Source organism: Ochotona princeps, chromosome 12, assembly GCF_030435755.1.
Source record: "Ochotona princeps isolate mOchPri1 chromosome 12, mOchPri1.hap1, whole genome shotgun sequence".
NCBI classification, from domain to species: Eukaryota; Metazoa; Chordata; class Mammalia; order Lagomorpha; family Ochotonidae; genus Ochotona; species Ochotona princeps.
Window position 1 is genome coordinate 67,565,956 of NC_080843.1, and position 21,269 is coordinate 67,587,224.

The window sequence follows — 21,269 nt, forward strand, 5'->3', positions numbered from 1 at the left end:
GCAGCTGGGTCTGGTTAGGAAACCACAGCAGAATCAGGTACCATCCTGGCTGTGTCACCATGGGCAAAGGACGTACCCACTGAGGCTCCAGATACCTCACCTGATGCTTGGAACAGCTACTCCTGTCCCGCAGACCAGAAAGAACCTGCCAAGTGAAAAGTGTAAAGTGGCCAGAGAGCCAGGATCAGGACACGCTGGCATCTCTTACTTGTTACGACCGTCGTCTTGCCAGGCCTGGTGCCCCCAGCGTGCTCCCCATGGAGCCCACAGGGAGATGTGCTGACGCTCGTTGGATCTGTGTGCCTTGTGGTTCCAATACATATATGGCTAGTAGTGGTGTTGGAAGAATTCTTGGTAGGAGGGTTGGTAGAATTATGTGATACAAAGAAAGGTGATTTATACACAGGTAAAAGCTGTTAGAAGTTCCCCAGCCAGCAAGTCATCTGTCAATGTAGTTTTCATTTGGCTTAGAACAACAGTTGTTCAGCACAAAGCCACTGTAAAGGCAGTGACATTTGGCATGTAGGTGGCTCAAGCCTGTGCCCAGCAGAGTGGAACAAACCGGACTCTGCTAGCCGTCCGCCTCCAGGTGACAGAGACGAGGCTCTAGGAGACTGCCTGTGTCTGTCACCTTCCTTTCCTGCCTCTGTGCCAAATGGTTTCCCTCTGCTTTGCTGTTTCAGGTTGGAGCTGAGGGAAAGAAGCCCCAGTCGGCCACCAAGCCAATGACTTACGCCCCCACCGGAGTTTGTCAGGCCGTCACCCCACCTGGCATATGCTCCCACGGTCGGTTATAGTTTACTCACGACAGCCCCACACTCTGCGTCCACCCCTGTGGCCACCTTGAGCCCTTCATGTAATTGTTTCATTTGAATTAATTTTGGGAGTTAAACAGCCTAAGGTCACACTGTAGCAAGTAGCTACAGAAGCAAGAGTAAACTCAAGATAGGTTTTCTTTCTTTTTTTTTTTTTTTTTTTAAGATTTATTTATTTTTATGGGAAAGCCAGATCAGATTTACGGAGAGAGAGACGGAGAGATTTTCTGTTCGTTGGTTCACTCCCCAAATGGCTGCAACAGCCGGTGCTGCCCTGAAACCAGGAGCCAGGAGCCTCCTCCAGTTCTCCCACACGGGTACAGGTTCCCAAGGCTTTGGGCAACCTCTCCTGCTTTCTCAGGCCACAAGCAGGGAACTGGATGGGAAATGGAGCAGCTAGGACATAAACTGGTGCCTATATGGGATCCTGGTGCATGATGGGAGGATTAACCCTTGCAATCCTCACACCAGGCGCCAGATGAAGCCCAGAGTTCAGGGTGTAGGTGTTTGTCACACTCACATCCCATAATCAGAATGCCTGCTTTGAGTCCCGGCTCTACTCCCGTCAAGCTCTCTGCTCACGGATGTTCAGGAAGGCAGCAGTGATGGTGCTAATACTTGGGTCCATACCACCCACTTAGCAACCAGGAATGAGTGTCATTGACTGATTTGGCCTGACCCAGCCCTGGTTGTTGCAGCATTTGGCAAGTGAGCCACTGGAGTTTGGCACGGTGGAGAATGCTCACCTAAGACGGCCACATGCCGTGTCAGAATGCCTTGGGGGGAGTCCCACCTCTGCTTCTGCTGCTGCTTCCTACTGGGATGTACTCAGGGAGCCGTGGAGAGTGGCACACATATTTTGGTCCCTGCCCCCAACGGAAGACCACAGTGTAGTTCCTCAGGCTGCAGGCATCCATTTTAGAATAGAAACCTTTAAAATCAGTCATCTCAGTCATCTCCACTCCTCCCTTGGGAAACTGGAAAAATAAAACTGGTTAATTTAAACCCAGAGTGAGTCAGAGAAAGGAGTTAATAAAAAAAAACATAAACACTGACAGACCAGCAATAGAGAAAGTTCAAATATATTTTTTTTTTGAAAGAAAGAAAGAATTTATGGGGCAGGTGTGATGGTCTGACAGGCTAATCCTCCCCTTGCAACCATTTAGATCCCATATGGGCACTGGTTCTAATCCTGGCAGCTCCACTTCCCATCCAGCTCCCCGCTTGTGGCCTGGGAAAGCAGTCAAGGATGGCCCAAAGCCTTGGGACCTGCACCTGCGTGGGAGACCTGGAAGCTCCTGGCTTTGGATCAGGTCAGCGCCAGCCTTTGCAGCAATTTGGGAAGTGACCGGCAGATGGAAGATCTTTCTCTGTGTCTCCTCTTTATAAATGTGTCTTTCCAATAAAAATAAATACATCTTTTAAAAAAAGGATAAAATCATAAGCCTCCAAATAAACTTTACAAAATAGACGGACGAAAAAAAAGGAGACATATGAAAACATCACAGAGACACGCATGATGAATTTCAGGAGTAAATGAAGGGAAAGCATTTGAACCCTGATAATTGTAAGGGAACTCATTAACCAATAATGGGTTATCCAGTATAAGCACTTAGAGAAAGTGAATCGATTTGTTGAAAGACAAAAGTAACAAAATCAACACAGGGAGAAATAAAGAAAACTTGGGAAGCCCACTCTATTTAATAAATGAAATCAGTGATTAAAATTCTCCTACAAAGAAAAGTACAGGCTCAATGCTTCCTCGGTGAGTTCTTTCAAATAATTAAGGAGACAGTAACAGTAGTCCTTGCAGGCTCTGTCAGAAAATGATGGGAGACTCACTCCGTGAGAGTGGCAAAGTCATGAAGGGAAGAGAAAAACCGCGGGCCAATATTTCAATCTTTTGCCAATGCAGGCATTTTTACCAAAATATTAACGAAGACAGTGCATTAGCGCCAGATAGGATTTATCCAGACTTACAGAGTTGGATTAACGTTAGGAAATCCACGTCACCCAACGTGTAAGCAGAAGAGGAGCGCCATTTCGTCATCTCCATAGACGGAGGTGCAGGTCACAGGATCCAGCAGCCACTCACACCAGGTTCTCACCGGAGTAGGAATGAAGGATTGCTTGTTCAGGCTGCTGACGGACTTCCGGGAAAATTCACAGCTTGCCTCAATTACTAGTGTGAAACACCGATCACCCTCCCGCTAAAAGCTGGTAGCGAAGGGCAGTGCCCATGCCTCCCTTCAGTCGGCGGTCCTCGGGACAGCAGCAGGAAGGGGGAAAAAGGATACCGATCGGAAAAGGCAGAGGCTGCCTTTTTTTTTTTCTTTCATGAAATCTGTTAAAAAGAAAAATTCCAGAACTGGTAATTTTCCATGTTGATTGAACACAGCCCACAGAACACAAGGTACAGATGCAAAAGTCAGTAGTTTCTCTGTAAACTAGCAAGGAATGCTTGGATCTGAAATTTTTAATGTGGTGTCAGCTCTAAAAGCATTCAGGAATACGACGTACTTAGGGATGAGTTTCATAAAGCATGTCCAAGATCTGTATTGTGAAAACTACAAAGGCATTGCTGAACAAATCAGAGATGTGAAATAAATGGAGAAGTGTTATGTGCGTGGGTTAGATGTCACAATGGCATTTCTCGCCAAACTTAACCATCCCAGTGAAATTGACAAGGTGTCTCCAGATTCATAGAGCTCTGCCAAATCCCTGAGGTGAACTGCTTGCGAGGAGAGTGGTTATTGTGGCCCACAGGCCTTAGAGGCTCACGGGGGATGGAGCTTCCAGTAGCATGCCTGCTGGCAGAGGGGCCACCTGGCAGGAGACCCGGAAGGCTCGTGTCTGATCAGGCTGCAGAGGCAGACCGTGGCATGGATGAGCTTACCAGGTGGGTGGTCTGAGAACACTGCAGGGAATCCTGACGCCCAACCACAGACAGGGACGGTGGCCACCACGTGTCCCACTCCATCACACCTGCTGCCACTCAAGTGCCGACCACCGGCAAGGGCCTGGCTAATGGTTTGTCACCACTGTGATGCTTCGGATTGCTTAAACAGCTGGGAGAAAGGCACGTGGCGACGGAGTTCTCCATCATGTGGTGGTTTCCTCTGGAGCGTGGCGACTGGGGGATGAATGAGGGTTTCTGCATTCGCAATGTGGTGCTGTATTTACTCTGAGGGCAGAGAGCAGGTACGTGGCCGTGGATCTTGCACAATGTGCTCTCCTCTGAGGCAGCAGCTTACATGCTGTGCCACAGTTCCTGTTGAGGAAGTCGAGGTATTCTGCTAGTTCAGTGAGGTGGCAAGGGTACATACGGATGTCTGTCAGCTGTGTTAGCTCTTCTTCCTGACGTGGGGATGTTTCTGATCGTGCATCTTGGCAGTCGTGCCGCCAGTGAGTCAGGTGTCGGGTCCCTGTGAGAGTACTGTTTCTGCTTGTATTCCTGACACGGGGCTTCTTCCAGGGTGGGATCATGGCAGAAACGGGACAGTCTGTCTCAGTGCCCACCGGAGTGGGCAGGAGCCTTGCACAGCCAGGCTGAAAGAATGTGCAATCTGGCTTATTTAACGTGCTCTATTGTTGGGCAAGGAGATTGCGCAGTTGTACCCAGAACACCGTGTCTTTGCACCTGAGAGGAGGCCTTCATCTGGGTTAGATAGCAGTCAGTTCTGCAGGCCCCCATGCTAGTCCCTGCAGGGGGCCCTGTGACGGGAAGTGCCCTGGACCCGATCCACCCCCTTGAGGCTTGCAGTCAGGGCTGAAGCACCAGCCCTCAGTATGTTGTCCCCACCCATTTCCCAAATTAACTTGCTGTCATCACTGACAGGCTCTGAGAATAGTCCTGATCGTCACAGCTGGAGAAAAGAATGGCATGTGTTATTTGTGAATTTCTGAGAAAGGAATTTTCATTTGAGTGACTCTGCAAACTTACCACTCAACAAACATTCTTTTTTTTTTTTTTTTTAAAGGTATCGTATTCCTCAGCCCCATGATGTTTATTTTTATTGCTGAAATCAGCCTTTAAGGCCAGTGGCGGCAGGGCTGGCTGCAGAAGCAGATGGCGCCAGGCTGCAGTGCCGCAGTGCCAGGCTCCCGCGTCGCCCACATCCCTGGGCCTTTCACACTGCCCATAGATGTCAGTCACCCTGAAGCCCCCCCCGGGTGGGAGATTTACTAAAAAGTATTATCAGGTATTATCAACTCGTGCAAAAACACCTCATTCAGAGCAGTTTCTCAGCAAAGGGTAGGCTGTACTACCCCATTGAGCTAAGCCAAGTTGTGATGGTAGCAAAGACCGGCTTTTTTGGGTTGGCTTAGGCGGACTGCATTACTGCTTTCTTTGGGTGATGTGGTTTAGCGCTGGAACCTGGTTCCCAGAGTGCCTTTGGCCTGCTGGAATAACCACCCTGAATGACTCCTTGTCTGTGGGAGAACAATGAGGAAGGCCACTTGATTTGGGGGTGCCCCTCCTTCCTAGCCTGTGGGTGACCCATTTGGAAGACAGAGACACAAAGAAAAATAGAGATCTGCCATCGGCTGCTTCACCGCGTAGCCACTGGACCTGGTCTAGGCAGAAGCTGGGAGCCTGGGACGTCATCCAGGTCTCCCACATAGGTGGCAGAGGCCCAGCTACCTCGACCACCACCTGTGCCTCTCTGGATGTGCGTCAGCCAGCAGCTGGCTGTTTCGTTTTGTTTTTAGTTCTCTTAAGGACTTTATTGATTTATTTGAAAGACAGAGTGAAAGATAACCTTCCATCTACAAGTTTACTCACCAGATGGGCACAATAGCCAGAGTTGGACCAGGCAAAAGCCAGGGGTCAGGAGTTTGTGCAGAGTCTCCCATATGGGTGCAAGGATCCAAGGACTTGCACCGTCTCCCACTGCTTTCCCAAGCTCATTAGCAGGGAGCTGGACTGCAAGTGGAGCAGCCAGGTCTTGAACTGGTGCCCATATGGGATGCAGGCACTGCAGGTGGCAGCTTTACACACCGTGCCGCAGTACCAGCCCTCACCTATTTTTCTTTTCTCAGAATAATTTTTCTTCTGTTTGTTTTCTTAATTATTTTGGCACTTTAACCTCACCTGCCTTGTTTCATTTTTAAATGATCTATACAAGTTTTTTTTTTTTTAGATTTTATTATTTGTTTTTAGTGGAAAATCAGATTTGCAGAATGAAGGAGAGACAGAGAGAAAGATCTTCATCCACTGATTCACTCCCCAAGTAGCCACAACAACCAGAGCTGAGCCGATCCAAAGCCAGGAGCGAGGAAGCTCCTCTGGGTCTTCCACGCAGGCACAGGATCCCAAGGCTTTGGGCCGTCCTCAACTGCTTTTCCAGATCATAAGCAGGGAGCTGGAAGGAAAGTGGAGCTGCCGGGATAAGAACCAGTGCCCATGTGGGAGCCCAGGCATGCAAGGTGAAGACTTTAGCCGCTAGGCTGCCCCGCCAGGCCCTGATCTATGCAAATTTGATGGGAGAGTTAGGAAAAGGCTATTTCAGAGTAAGTAAAGCAAATACTGCATCTTAAACACAGAAGGAAGTCAGAAAAATGGAACTCCGTTAGGGCCTTTAAGCAGGCAGGACTGGCAACCACATACAGCCATTTAGGGTGTGGCCTTCCAGCTGTCTGCCATCACCTCAACTCCCCCTCTTGGATCTTGTTTAGAGAAAATGAAACTGTTCCTGTGGGCTTCGAAATTAGCAAACACTAAATTTCAGTTTTGTAAAATATGGTAATTAGTATTCCCACAAGTACGTTTGTCACAGTTGGAGAAATGGGAAGAGTAGGCAGGGCCCCGGAATGCTGTTCCAGCCCACACTCCCTAACTCCAGTGAGGGCGTGTGGCACTCCGGAAAGCAGTAGCTCCATGTCACTCCGCTCTAGCTGATGGTCCTGACCAGGCCTGCAGGGCCACACCGTGATCAGGAAGGGTACAGAGCACACGGGGCTCTTAGCGTTGGCTGTTCGAGCTGGGCATCTTGGAGCTCCTTCCCGCTAGTTCTTTGTGTAACATGTGTTAATGTTGTGAACCCGTCGTCTCACTGTGCGTTGGAACACGACATCTCTTTCCTCCAGCCTTCTGGGACCGCTAGTCCTCCCCACTAGACAGGGAAATCCAACTGGTAGAGTTCATCCAATGTAATGCCTCCATTCCCATTGCTATTGCCATGGATGACAGGATTTCACTATTTTTGTAGTTGAATAATGTTTCAGTGTTTGTGCACCGCATTTTCTTTATATATTCACTCATAAATGATGGCTCCCTGTCTTCATTATTATGCATTAAATGTGGGAGTATCCATCACTCCTTAATAGACTGATTTCCTTTCCTTTGAAGAGCCAGTAGTGAAATCGTTGCATCATATAGTAGTTCTGTGTTTAGGGTCTTAAGAAAATAGTTATGTCAGAAGCTGAAAGTGTGTGTGCACGCACTCCCATCCACGGATTCACTCCTGGAATGTTCACAGTGCCTGGGGCTGGAAGTGTCCTGAAGCTAGGAGCTGGGGACTCAGTCCTGGTCTCCCATGGGGGTGGAGGGACAGGGAGTCTAAGTTAGCAGGAAGTGGGATCCGGGAGCCAGGGGTTGAGTCCAATCACTGCCCTGCAGGATGAGGGCATCTGAACTCCCAGCCATCTGTTTTTCACTTTGGGGGACCCACTACACTGCCCTCCACGATGCCTTTCAGCTAGCACCATTTATTCAAGGGATTCTTTTACCAATATGTATTTTTGGTATACCTTAAATTAAAAAAAAAAAAAAGCAGAAACAAGGGGCCAGCCCAGTGACATAGCATGCTGATCCTCCACCTCGTAAATGCCAGGATCCCTTATGGGTGCTGGTGCGTGTCCCAGCTGCTCCACTTCCCAGCCAGCCTCCCTGCTTATGGCCTGGGAAAGCAGAGGGTGACTCAAAGTCCTGGGTCCCTGCACCCACTCTGGAGACCCGGAGAAAGCGCCTGGCTTGAAATTAACTCAACTCTGGCTGTTCTGCGGCCATTTGAGGAGTGAACGGAAGACCTCCCTATCTCTGCCTTTCAAATAAAAATAAATCTTAAAAAACAAATTTTGCGGTGGGGAAGCTAGATGTGCCGGGACTATGCCAAGCCGGTACTTTTGGTGACCGCAGTTCTGTAGCAGGATTTGCAAACAGGTAATGTCACAGTTTCAGCCTTTTTTATTTTGTTGAAGATTAGTTTGACTGTTCATGGTGTTTTGTGGTTCCATTTGAATGTGAGGATTGCTTTTTCTATCTCTGTGAATGGTGCCACTGATCTTTATTGAACTGAATCTGTAAGTCATTTAGGGGGGAATATGGACATTTTAACAACGTTAATTCTTGGGACCTGGCGACGTGGCCTAGCAGCTAAAGTCCTCGCCTTCAATGCACCGGGATCCCATATGGGCACCAGTTCTAATCCCGGCAGCTCCATTTCCCATCCAGCTCCCTGCTTGTGGCCTGGGAAAGCAGTTGAGGACGGCCCAAAGCCTTGGGACCCTGTACACCCGCGTGGGAGACCCAGAAGATGTTCCTGGTTCCTGGCTTCGGATCGGTACAGCACCGGCCGTTGCGGTCACTTGGGGAGTGAACCATCGGATGGAAGATCTTCCTCTCTGTCTCTCCTCCTCTGTATATCTTAGTAATGAAAATAAATAAATCTTAAAAAAAAAAAAAAAAAACTGTTAATTCTTCCAGTCCGTGAACCTGGGACTAGTTTTTGCATTTTTTTGTTTGTTTGTTTGTTTTGTTTGTGTTTCTTAAGTTAATTTTGTCGATATTTTGTAATTTTTTTGGCAGATCTTTTTCACTTCTTAGATTTCTTCCAGGTTTGTCTTTTCCTTTGATAGCTGTATTATTTGTTTGTTTTTCAACTACTTGAAATGAAGAGAGGGCAAGAGACCCCTCTCCCTTTCTCCGGGTCACTCCTTAATGCCCACAGTGGGCAGAAGTGGTCCAAGAGTCAGGAGCCCAACACTGAATCTGCGTCTCCCACATGGGTGGCACTCGTGTCACTGTCTGCTCCCTGCCTTCTGGGACGCCTTCCGTGCTAACTGGCACTCCTGGGGAATGGGGCCATCCCACGCAGTGGCTTAACCTGCCCCATCTTCTGTGACGGTTGTCATGACTGGGTCACTTCGTTTATTTTTCCTTCAATTTCATCGCTTGTTTACGTGTACAAATACCACTAGTATTTTTATGTTGCTTTTTTAAAGGCAAAAGGACAGGTTGCCTTCCATATTTAATAAAAAAAGATTTATTGATTTTTATTGGGAAGTCAGATATACAGAGAGGAGGAGAGACAGAGAGGAAGATCTTCCATCCAATGGTTCACTCCCCAAGTGGCCGCAATGGCTGGAGCTGAGCCAATCCAAAGCCAGGAGTCAGGAGCCTCTTCCAGGTCTCCCATGTGGGTGCAGGGTCCCAAGGCTTTGGGCCGTCCTTGACTGCTTTCCCAGGCCACAAGCAGAGAGCTGTATAGGAAGAGGGGCTGCCTGGATTAGAACCGGTGCGTTCAAGGCCAGAACTTTAACTGCTATGCTATCGCGCCGGGCCCTGCCTTCCATATTTGTTCTCTCCCTGATGCCGACAATAGTCAGGACTGGGCCAGGCCAAAGCCATGAATGAGGAACTCAATTCATCCTGCCTTGTGAATGGCCTAAAATCCAAGTTCTAGAGCCATCCCCTGCTGCTTCCTGGGTTGTGCACTAAAAGGAAGTGGGGATCAGGTGCAGAACCAGGACTTGAACCTGCACACGCCAGCATGGGCTGTGAGATCCCAAGTGGTGCCGTAACCACTGCACCATACTCCCACTTCTGCCCGCTTTTTGTGTTCTGCAGCGTTTTACTGGGTGTGTTCGTCAGCTCTGACGGGTTTTGCTGTGGCACAGGAGTGGGGAAAGCCCAGCCCACAAGCTCCTGAAATCATCTGGTCAGGCCCTGCCAGGGCTACCTCGGGGGACTCAGAATTCAGTGGGTCTATTAAGTTGATAATAAATATTGAAATGGCCACTGGCAGGAAAAAGGTTCCCCAGCCCTGGTGTGCAGGAACATACTGTGCCCTGGAATCCCCCGAGTAGGGATCGTGCCAGGTTCCTGCTGCATTGCCAGTACCCACAACAGCACACTGTTGGCTTGTTAGGTCACGGTTCTGAATGAGTGCAGTATTATGGCTGAGACCAGAAAGTCATTGACTTGGGAAGTTAGGGTAATGAACAACCTGGGCTAGTTGTGTTGTAATAAAAACACTGAGCCTCTCCTCCCATCCCCTAGCATCCTACCCGTGGTGTTTTTTAAGTGGGGCTAAATCGCACATCCATTTTAGCGTCAGCTTTCCCAGTTTTGAAGAGTGGCTACACGGTGATGGGCGGGCAGGATGCGGATAAGTAGCCTCACCAAGACCTGGCTCTTCACTGGGCATTCCATCATCCTGTCTGCCAGTTTCCTTAAAGAGAAAAAGAGACTATCAAAAACTTATACTGAATTTATTGATGATCAGTTGAGCCGTAAAGACCATTTTCCCTCTTTTTTCCTAAAAAGGCAGATACACAGAGAGAAAGATCTTTCATCTGCTGGCTCATTCTCAAAATGGCTGCAAAGGTCAGAGCTGCGCCGATCTGAAGCCAGGAACCAAGAGCTCCTTCCTGGTCTCCCACGCGGATGCAGGGTCCCAAGGCTTTGGGTCGTCCTCGACTGCTTTCCCAGGCTACAAGCAGGGAGCTGGATGGGAAGTGGGGCAGCCAGGACACAAATAGTGCCCATATGGAATCCCAACGGATGCAAGGCGAGCATTTAGCACTAGGCTATCACGCCAGGCCCCATAAGAAGCATTTTCCAAGAAAAATAATTATAAGATAGGATCAACGGTAGATAGAAAATTTTGCCAAGAAAACTTCTTTTTTTTTAATAAGAAAACTTCTTAACTGAAGAATGAAACCCTTGACTACAAAAAGTAGAAAAGTGCCTCATTCTCACCCTTTTTGGAACTCTGCTAACCCCCATACCTTCCAGCATCAGCAAAGAACCCCAATAGATTTTTGAAATTCCAGCGCCAAGGCAAAGTGTCCTAGTGGTAGCATACAATTGAGAATATTGCTTCTTAGAGAATGTGCGGCTAGACCTGAGGAGCTGCAAAGTATAGTTTTTTTGTCTTTACTCTGCCGCTTGTGGGTACAGAGACCAGCTTAAAAGAAACAACTACGGGGGTCCAGTGCTGTGACATCATGGGTTAAACTGCTTCCTGCAGTGCCAACGTCCCATACAGGCACCAGTTCGAGTCTTGGCTGCTCCATTTCCGGAACATGGCCCAAATGCTTGGGCTCCTGCTGTCCACATGGGAGACCAGAAGAAGCTCCTGGCTTCAGCCGGATCCAGCCCCAGCTGTGGCGGCCACTTGGGAAATGGACCAACAGATGGAAAATCGCTCCTCTGTCTCTTCTCTCTGTGTCTCCGTAGTTCTGCAGTATGCCTCTAATCAGATCATTTGTGCCAGGTGTCATGAATCAGACCCAGGGATAGGTAGAGGGGATACACCCTCACCAGTTCCAGTTTGTACTCACAGTCTACTGTTTGAGCAGCTAAGAGAGAGACGGCTCTGCAAGCAGCCCTCAGGGAGAGCCCAGCCCCCTCCGTGCCCCGCGGCTCCCGGGCACACGTGGTCTCATCCTCCACGGTGTGGAGGCAGTCTCCCACCTGTGTCTGCTCTGTGTGTCGTGAGCACCATGATGGAACATGAGACAGAGCAGCCACAGAGCGACTGCACGTGGCCACTGCAGCGTGCGTAACAGGAGGCCCACATAGGCCTCTGTGACCAACTTTGGTGGTGGTATGTTTTATGATCTTGGAGTTTTGTTTTTTTTAATCTACATAACAGTATATATTAAACATTTCCACATGTCATTAAGTTTTATTCTTTAACAAATCTTTTAAAAACTCGTGTTGTATTTTTCTGCATAGATCTCAGACCTTGGTTTATTTGAGGATACTCATGTCTGTAGCTTTTCACCTATAGGCACCATTAGGTATTTCACCAACTGCTACAGTTGGCCGCTAGAATAAGCATTGCTTCCTAAACATGACTTGCCGGGCCAAAAGAGTTGGCGCCATTTGGGCCCAGGTGTCCAACAGAGGCTTGGAGCCAGTTTGTGAGAGCGATTTCTGACTGGCGTCTTGGGGTAGGGGAACGGGGCAGGTGCAAGTTCCCAAGTCACACCTGCCTGCAAAGAGCGGAGCGTGTGGGAGGGCAGCTGTGTGTGCAGGCGCTGCGTCCACTCAGTCCTCCCTTCCCCGCTGTGACTGAGCAGCTACTTCCTGCTTGCCAGGCACAGTGATGCAAGCTCCGCCCTCACCCAGAACGGCCGACAGGGCACCGGGTGGGGGCGCTGGACAAGCGGCCTGGACCTCTGTTTTGTTGTCCGATACATTTGGTGACAAGTAATAGCTCAGGCATCTACAGAAGCAGGGAATCATGCAGATGTTCCCACACTGGTTTCTGAGGCTTGCAGAAGACACGGCTCTGCGACAACATCACGCAGCCCCTGCTCTCCCCTAGCCTCCCTGCCACCTTAAGTCCCTCCCTCATTTTACAGCAGGGACAGCCTGAGGTCCTCACTGGGGTCTCTAAGAGGGAGAGGACGGCAGGATGTCACAGGCAGCATTGGCTGCAAGGGAAGACTTCCCACACACTTGGCCGGCTTTGTTTCAGGAGCCGGGACTGGTTTGCAGCCCACAGAGGAGGAATCTGTTCTTCCAGAGCCACACCGGAGCTGTTCATGCTTCCTGCCTGATAAAATCTATTTTTTATGCTTGGCCACATCACAAGGCAATCCCTTCCGCACTCATTCTCATTGCAGCATGGAACTTGTGTGGCACAACACTTCTCTGGGCACGAGCTTCGTGCAGTAGTTGAAGAGCTGCTGGACACCAGTTCTCACTCGACTGCTCATTCTAACTTCCTGCCAGTGCACACCCTGGGATGGCTCGGGTACGTGGGTCCCTGCCATCCACATGGGAGTCCGGCATGGAGTCCCTGGCTCCCGCTTTCAGCCCGGTCTGGTCCAGCCCAGCTGTTGCAGGCACTGGACAGGTGAAACAGAGGGAAGATCTAGCTCAGTGTCCCTCTTGTTCCTTTTTCTCTTCAATTTGAGAGGTGGACAGAACATGCCAACTCACTGCTTCGTTTTCCAGATGCCTGCAGTGGGCTCAAGCAGAAGCCAGCATCTGAAACTTGATCCAGGTCACCCACTGGAGTGACAAGGACCCAGCCATTGGAGCCATTGTGGCCTCCTCCAGGATCTGCACTGGCCGGAAGCTGGAGTCAGGAACACAGCTGGGTATTGAACCAGGCCCTTAGCTTGGGATGTGCGCATCTTGACCAAGAGGTTAACCACCTGACCCGGGCCCTTCTCTTGGCCCCTGGCCCTATTGTGCCTGGGGAGGCGGGCTCTGGCTCTGAGCATGTGCCCAGGGCAGAGGACAGTGCATCCAGATCTGGTGGTCTCCTTCCCTGGAGTTCTCAGGTGCGGGTTCTCCCTGCCTGCCAGGGTGTGAAGCCACTGCCTGGTTTCCTCCCAGCCCCATTGTCCGGAAGGTTTCCTTTAGGGTTGGGAAGTGAGGACCTCTACCCTCTGATGATACCAAATCCTCCTGGCTGGCAGTTTCCAGAATTCTCTGTAACACTCCATCATTGTGGGACCAGTGTCGTTCCCACTCAGGTTCCCTGCCGAAGGCTTCCCATCTGCTCTGGGGAGCAGTGACCACAGCCTTGTCAGATCGGGGTGTGTGTGTGTGTAAATTGTGCAAGCCAAATTTTACAGGGCCTGTTGCTTTCCTTAAAAACAGGAGTGTCTTGAGTGGGGGGGGGGGGGGGGCGGGAGGATTAGGAAGGAGACCAAAGATCCTGTGTCTAGAAGTTCTTGTGCAACCTCCGGCAGGCTTGGCTCTCAGACCCCTGGGATCAGGGCCACCGCTGGTCAGCCCCCAGTGCAGAGTGCTTCCTGCCAGAGCAGAGGGCCTTGCCAGGCTAGGGTATCCACCACAGGGCTGCTGCTGCCTCATGTCCGAAACGGCAGACGCCCGCATTCACATGCAAGTTGGTGCCTGCATGCACCAATGCTGGTCGGTGCCAGTAGTCTTTAACAAAACACCGAAATGGAGGAGCTGTTAAAACCAGCCTTCCCTGAAGCATTGGAAAGTGTTCTGAATGCCATATTGAATTGGATTCTGATATATTTTTTAAAAAAGAGTGTGTTTTGTTCAAAAAGATATCTGAGAGCTTAGCGTGCATTTGAAAACAAAGCCTTTGCAGGCCAGCACTGTGGCACAAGGGGATAAGCCCCCACTTGCAACCCTGGCATCTCCTATTGCAATGCATTTCAAGTCTTGGCTTCCCTTCCTCCAAAATCCGGCTTGCCTCTAATACGCCTAGGAGGGCGTCTGAAGATGGCCCCAGTACTTGGGCCCCTGCCACCAACACAGAGACCTGGACGGAGTTCCGGCTGCCCAATACAGCCTCAACAACTTGACTGTACTATTGAAAAATAAATAAAGCCAAAACATGTAAAAAATATTTTGTGTCAAATAGACTGTGAAAAAAGGCACTATTTAATTGCTGCAAATGCAGCCAAATTATGATAAATAAATATGTAAAGTAGGTGTTTTATTATTGGGATTGTAATAGGAAAACTGGGGTACCCAATAAGAAAAACATCTCAGTAAGTACATCACCAATCAGTATTGGAAAAATAAGGTCATTTTAATGAGATCATCTCTTCTTCCATCTTACTAAGAAAGCATTCTGAAAGATAGAACTATTTGAATTTGAAGATAAATAGGTTTTTCAGATTATATTCAGAAGAGGAAGAAGTAGGGTCAGTCATCAATTGTGGGGAGCGGTGTGCTAAAGCCATTCCTGGGATTGGGAGGGGCCGTTACAAGATGGCGGCTGGGCCAGGGCCAGGAGGCGGAGTTGGTCTTGCCAACAGGTAAACAGGAAGTCACAGGGATAGGCTAATGCCCTCGCTTGATTATGTCATTGCTCCTGGCCTATCACATAGCGCCACGTGGACCCACAAGGAGAAGTGATTGGTGGAGAACGATATAAAAGTATCCAGTAAAAGCTAGGGGGCTGACAGACCGATGGACGGCGGATGGAGAAAGACAGGACAAGGGAGAAGAAGGATGGACGAGAGGAAGCGTGCTGGAGAGAAAGTGGAAAAGAGGGATACAGACAGAAGCAGTAAAAGCAGTACGGAGAGATGGGGACAAGAACGGAGAAATGCAGCAGAAAGTACGGGAAGAAATATGGGAAGAAGGGTGGCGGAAAGAGGGCTGGAGAAGTGGGGAGGAAAACTTAGACCAATGGGGACCGGAGTAGCGGCAGCAGAGAGGAGGATTTAAACGCAGCCGCTTTTTGGCAGTGAGGGTCTGGTTGTGGTTCCGGCCTTTCCCGGACCCTCAGAGTGTGCCTCGTCATTTTAGTGTCACTGCTGGGCGGCGACATCTGACAATCAATTATCTATTACTGTAGAACATACCATCTCGGAAATTTTAGTAGATTAAAAAACGTCACAGGCCTGGCACAGTAGTCTGGTGGTGGCTTAACTCGCCTTGAACCCGCCAGGATCCCATATGGGCGCCAGTTCTAATCCTGGCAGCTCCACTTCCCATCCAGCTCCCTGCTTGTGGCCTGGGAAAGCAGTCGAGGACGGCCCAAAGCCTTGGGACCCTGTACCCGCGTGGGAGACCTGGAGGAAGTTCCTGGCCTCCTGGCTTTGGATCGATTCAGTTCCAGCTGTTGCGGCTGCTTGGGGAGTGGGTCAGTGGACGGAAGATCTTCCTCTCTGTATATCTGACTTTCCAGTAAAAACAAATAAATCTTTAAAGGGGGGGCGGGCAGCATCATGTCTGCTTCATCCCTGTGCTCCAAGCAGGCCACCTGCGAAGGACAGCAAGGCCTCTGCAGACAGCAAGCGGCGTGACCATGGGAACTGTTAGGGACATGTGAATGACAGTAGAGGATCCAGGACCCCAGAAACTGTGTGTGTAAATTGGGAGAGAATTGGGGGCGTGTTAAGTTTGCATGGAAGTGCTAGTACACTCTGTTCACCTGTCTGAGGGCAGCGAAAGCTCAAGCTGCTTGGCCTATTCGCTGCTGCACACTCGACGCTGGGACAGCAGCAGATGCTCAGCAGGTCCTTGCCGGGTAAAACAGCTATGCCTGTAGGGACGCGCGGGCGCAAGTCCGCATCACGCTGGGAGTGCTTGGCTTCGTGTCCCAACTCCCAATTCTGGCTTCCTGTTAATACAGACCCGTGGGGGCCCGGAGGCGTAGCCTAGCGCCTAAAGTCCTCTCCTTGAACCCGCCAGGATCCCATATGGGCGCCGGTTCTAATCCCGGCAGCTCCACTTCCATCCAGCTCCCTGCTTGTGGCCTGGGAAAGCAGTCGAGGATGGCCCAATGCATTGGGACTCTGCACCCACGTGGGAGACCTGGAAGAGGTTCCTGGTTCCCGGCTCAGATTGGCGCAGCACCGGCCGTTGCGGCGCACTTGGGGAGTGATTCATTGGATGGAAGATCTTCCTCTCTGTCTCTCCTCTCTGTATATCTGACTTTGTAATGGAAATAAATAAATCTTAAAAAAAAAAAATACAGACCCCTGGGAGGTAACCGGTGGTAGCTCAAGTCACAGGTAGCCCTGCCACCCCATAGGAACCCAGATTGAGTTCCAGGCTCCCAGCTTTGGCCTGGCTTTGGCCTGGCTATTGTGGGTATTTCTGGAGTGAATGGTGGGCTGGGGTGGGGGTGGTCTTTCTTTCTCTGTCTCTCTCCCTTTTAAATAAAAGTAAAATGAATGTAAACTGTTTAAAAATAAAATTTAAAGAATATTTTGGGGTCTGGCGCAGTAGCCTAGTGGCTAACGGCCTTCCCTTCCATGAGCAAGGATCCTATAAGGGTGCTGGTTCATATCCCGGCAGCTCCACTTGCCATCCAGCTCCCTGCTTGTGGCCTAGAGAAGCGGTAGAGGACGGCCCAAAGCCTTGGGACCCTGCACTGGTGGGGGAGACCTGGAAGAAACTCCTGGCTCCTGGCTTCAGGTTGGCTCAGCTCCAGCCATCATGGCCACTTGGAGTGAGTCAGTAGATGGAAGATCTTCCTCTCCGTCTCTTTCTCTACCTCTGTAAATCTGACTCCCTAATATAAATAATTAATTAAAAAACAATAAAGATATTTTAAAGGAACTATGGTTATAGAAAGTATTTTAGGGCTAGATTGAGTGTATTTTCAGGGAACTATCAAACATAATTGATCTGTTATTATTAGATACTTGAGCCATTTCTGAATCATATCCCAGCCTCTTTTATTTGGAAAAGTGGTGTAGCATTTTTGCTTTGATGACAACATCATGGAAATTAACTTTAAACATGGAATTCTTGTAAACCTGCAAGGTTTAAGTCAGGGTAAAAAGAAATGGAATAACTTTGGATGTTTAACAATCTCACTTGAAAGGAATTTCATGGTTTGTACTGCCACCAAAAATGTGTGACTGTGGCGAATTTCCTCAGCCTGTTTAGCTTTAGAGTTACTCATTTTATTTTGGTGGTAGCAGTGGTAATGAAATGCTGTTTTATCTCCGCTAGTCCCGTTGGTTTAGTCTGAGGCCCTGTTTCCTGGCCATTGCACATGCCAGCTGCCCGGCCATGGCCGCTTCACCGCCTTCATGTTAGGCTTGGTCTCTCTCCCCTTGCCAACTGGTAAGATCCAAAGGCTACTTCCATTTTCTCCTCCTCCCCCCCTTTTTTTTTTAATTTTGCAAAGATTTATTTATTGATTGAAATGGAGAGTTAGAGGGAAAGAGATCTCCCATCCATGGGTTCGCCAGCTGACCGCACCAGCCAGGGACTGGGCCAGGCCAAAGCCAGGAACCTACAACTCCATCTGGGTCTCCCGGGTGGCTCCGGGGGCCCAAGCACACTTTAACCAGCTGCTGCTTTCCCAGGCACATTAGCAGTGGGGCAGCTGGGACTCAAGCTGGTGCCCCTATGGAATGCCAGTGCTGCAGGTGGCGGCTTAACCAGCTGGACCACAACACCAGCCCCTCTTGGCTTTGTTTTTCCAGCCATGGTTAGAGCACAGGCACAGAAGCCAGCTTGTGAGAGGCCACTTGACACTCCCAGGTCTCCTGGGGGAGCAGCAAGTACCTTAGGCTCACCCCTCTGGGTGGCCCAGGCTGTGTTCCTGAGGTCCGCGAGACAGCTGCTGCCCCAGCCTATGGAACAGCACCCAGTCTGCTGTTCGCTTTGGGATGGGTGGTGACTTCATCTGAGGAGGAAGCTGTCACATGGGAGCTGCCTGGGTCCTCCTGAGAAGCAAGGCATGGTACCAAGCGAGGGCCCTGGACCCGGCAAGGCCAGAGCCCCACATTCCTAGGGTTTCAGCTAGACCTCAACAATTGGAATGTGAAAATGTTGCTAACTTCTGAAAAATGCTTTCTTACCAGCAGGGGGTGGGGCCGGATTTCCATAGGAAATTCCTTCCTTCGTAACTAATAATTTGTCACTGAATTTAAATTGCTCTCAATCACGTGGTAGTACCGTGAAGTCGTTCCTTGTGCTGCACAGGAACTGGGAGCAGTCCCGGCTCCTTCCTAAGGAGCTGTGTGCTGGGGGCAGGAGCCAATTTCCGTCCCGCAGCCACCTCCACGGGCTCCGTACATGGCAGAGCTACTGGGCAGGCCTGGGCCAGGCCATGGGGGCTGAACTGAGACATGGCTGTGCCAGTAGCCAGAGATTCTACACGGAGCTTTGCAACCGGAGTGGGAATAGCCACGAGGAGTCCCCACAGCTCGCCTGCCTGTCTGTGGGATGGTGCCCTTTGCTAGGTTCCCGTATTACACAGCCTTTGTACTGGTAGACCCCATGTTTTCCAGAATTCACTGTAGCTAGTCCCAGTTTGAAATCATCCCCCATGTTTTTATAAAACTACTAGGGGACATGTCTTGAGAGAAACTCAATATACAGAAGTTGAAAACTACTCCTTTAAGAGCTAATCCGTAAACCTAAGCTAGAGTTTTCCAGGAGCTGTTGGTATAGCAGAAACCTTTGAAGTGTAACACCCAGGTGTGTCTGTTCTCAAATCCCTCTCAGTGCCAGGAGCCAGGATCCTCCAGGGCTCCCCCGTGGGTGCAGAATCTCGAGGACTTGGGCCGTCCTCTGTTGCTTTCCCCAGCCACAAGCAGGGAGCTGGAAGGGGAAATGGAACCGGTGCCCATATGGGATCCTGGTGCGCGGAAGGCAAGGATTTAGCCACTGGGCCATCGCACAGGGCCCCGGAGCCGTGCCTTGAAGGGACCTGAGGTGCAGTAGGTTAGTCTGTTGTCACCGCCTGTGACACCAGCATCCCTCATGAGCACCTGTTTCAGTCCTGGCTAGTCTACTCCTGTTCCAGCTCCCTGAAACTTCTGGCTTCACCCTTGCCTTGTCCATTCTCACGTGCGTAGATCTTGGTAACATTTAGGTAGCAGCCTGAAGTCAATTGAAATAGGTTGGAGATGCCTACTGGGGCCTGGTGGGAACTTGTATTTCTTTATATAATTGTGGTAAGAAGGATGAAAGATTAAAACATTTGTGATGTTAAGTGTTTAGCCTACATACAATCTGCAGGTGTAACCCTTCTCACATTTCCCCCAGAGATGCTTGAGCTGTTTGGGGCGGGGGGAACAGTTACTGCTAGCCCTCAAATAGTGCTGAGACGGGCGTTGCCCCTACAGCAGGGGTGGAGACCATTCAGCCCGGGGCCCCAGAAACACGTGCTCTGGTCTTGCCAAGGCAGCCTCAGGAAGTACTGGGAATTCAACCACTCTGTTGCTGGCTCTTGTTTAAGTGGATCCTTTTGTGTGGCCAGTGAAGGATGTTCCAAATCGCCCTCGGGTGCTTGGCAGAAAGAGAGTTCCCCAGCACTCTCCCACGGTCACCCTGCCAGCCTGCTTCACTGGTGAGGGGAGCGACCGCGGGTGCAGGTACAGCCTCCCCAGCTGCTCGATGGCCCCGGGAGAGAAGAGCCAGGCGCTTGGCCTCTGATCCCAGACCTGCCTCTGCCTTGGCGGGGAGCCACACAGGACTCTAGGCCGGCGCTCTGAATGGCCATTTCTGTCTTGAGAATGCAGGGGAGTGGCCCATGCTTTCCCGCTGCTCGGCCTCCCCGGTGTGTTCTTTGTGCCTGAGCCTGAGCTTCCTGCCCTGCCTGAGGCCCAGGATCGTAAGGTGCTTAGACATGTATTCCATTTCTCAGGGCTCTCAGGGGACAGCTATAGGAATATGTGCGGAAGCTGCTTCTGAGAGTCTGAATTGCCACATGCAGGCTGATGGACAGATGCGGGCAGCCCTTGACCAACATGGATCATTGGAAGGATTTGTTTATAAGCAAGTTGGCTCATGAACACAACTCAATTCCAGAGAAGGTGGAGCTGCCCTTGTGGTCTTCTGTTGATTTCTCTCCCAAACGTGACTGGATTTGGAGCATAATAAATGCACACAGCTTGAAGCAGCCCGTGCTCACTCAGCAGGGAGAGCCCCCTGGGACATCACCCATCCTGTTGGCAGGCGCCGAGCTGATGCGCACAGCCCATGACTCACCCGGGGGAGACGGGTCGAGACCACATTGCCGACAAAGCAACTGGTTCATCAGTGCTGATGGAGAGGCTTGTGGTCAGGGTCGACTCTGACTGGTGCATTTCTTAGGGGCTGGAAGCTCCAGGGAAAACCTGTTAAGATGTGGTCTTCTATCATGTCTCTTTGAAGCTGTTAAGAGCCTTCCCAGACGTGACCTCATCGCATAGCAAGGCTGTGAAGTAGTGAGGTGATGGGTTATCTCCTGACTCCAGGTGCTGAGGGCGGGGCCTCGCCGCCGAGCCCCGCTGCCTTCTGCACTCTTCCAGATTCTGCAGGATCTTGCCCCTGAACCTGCCACTCGTGCTCCTGCTCTCAGGTGACGATACCACCTCCCCAGGCCTGCCCCAGGCCCTGCTCCTTCCCCACTGGTGCAGGATCCCACACCTGCAGGCGCAGTTGATAGCCAGGCCAAGTCAAGGTGTTTTGTCCTGCCCCTTGGCCACCATACAGCCAGGGATACCATCAGGCAAGCATACAGGTTGTAAACACATACTTTGTTCTGGTTCATGGGTATAGCCGGGAACAGCATGGAGTTCCAGGCCCTGCCCGGTTCTGTCCTGGGGGAGAACAGTGCAGGGGCAGTGGGGAGAGTGCCCTCCCTGCACGATGGCCCTCTGTTCCCACTGAGGATGGCAGGCTCTGGCCCAGCTCTAGGCCAGTGCTGTCACCTCCCACACGTGTGCACTGTGCCACGGCTCTCGCTTGGCAGCCCCACCCCTCCTCTTCCAGGTGGCACTCCCTCTCGCAGATTGTCAGTCTCTTTCTCGGCCTGCCCC

The 21,269-nt window shown here is 50.6% G+C and overlaps 1 protein-coding gene across 1 annotated transcript in view; it reads left to right on the forward strand.

Moving 5' to 3' along the window:
- LATS2 (large tumor suppressor kinase 2) overlaps positions 1–21,269 on the forward strand; it is a 58,523-nt gene that overhangs the window by 26,905 nt on the left and 10,349 nt on the right. The gene's annotated exons all lie outside the window — the stretch shown is intronic.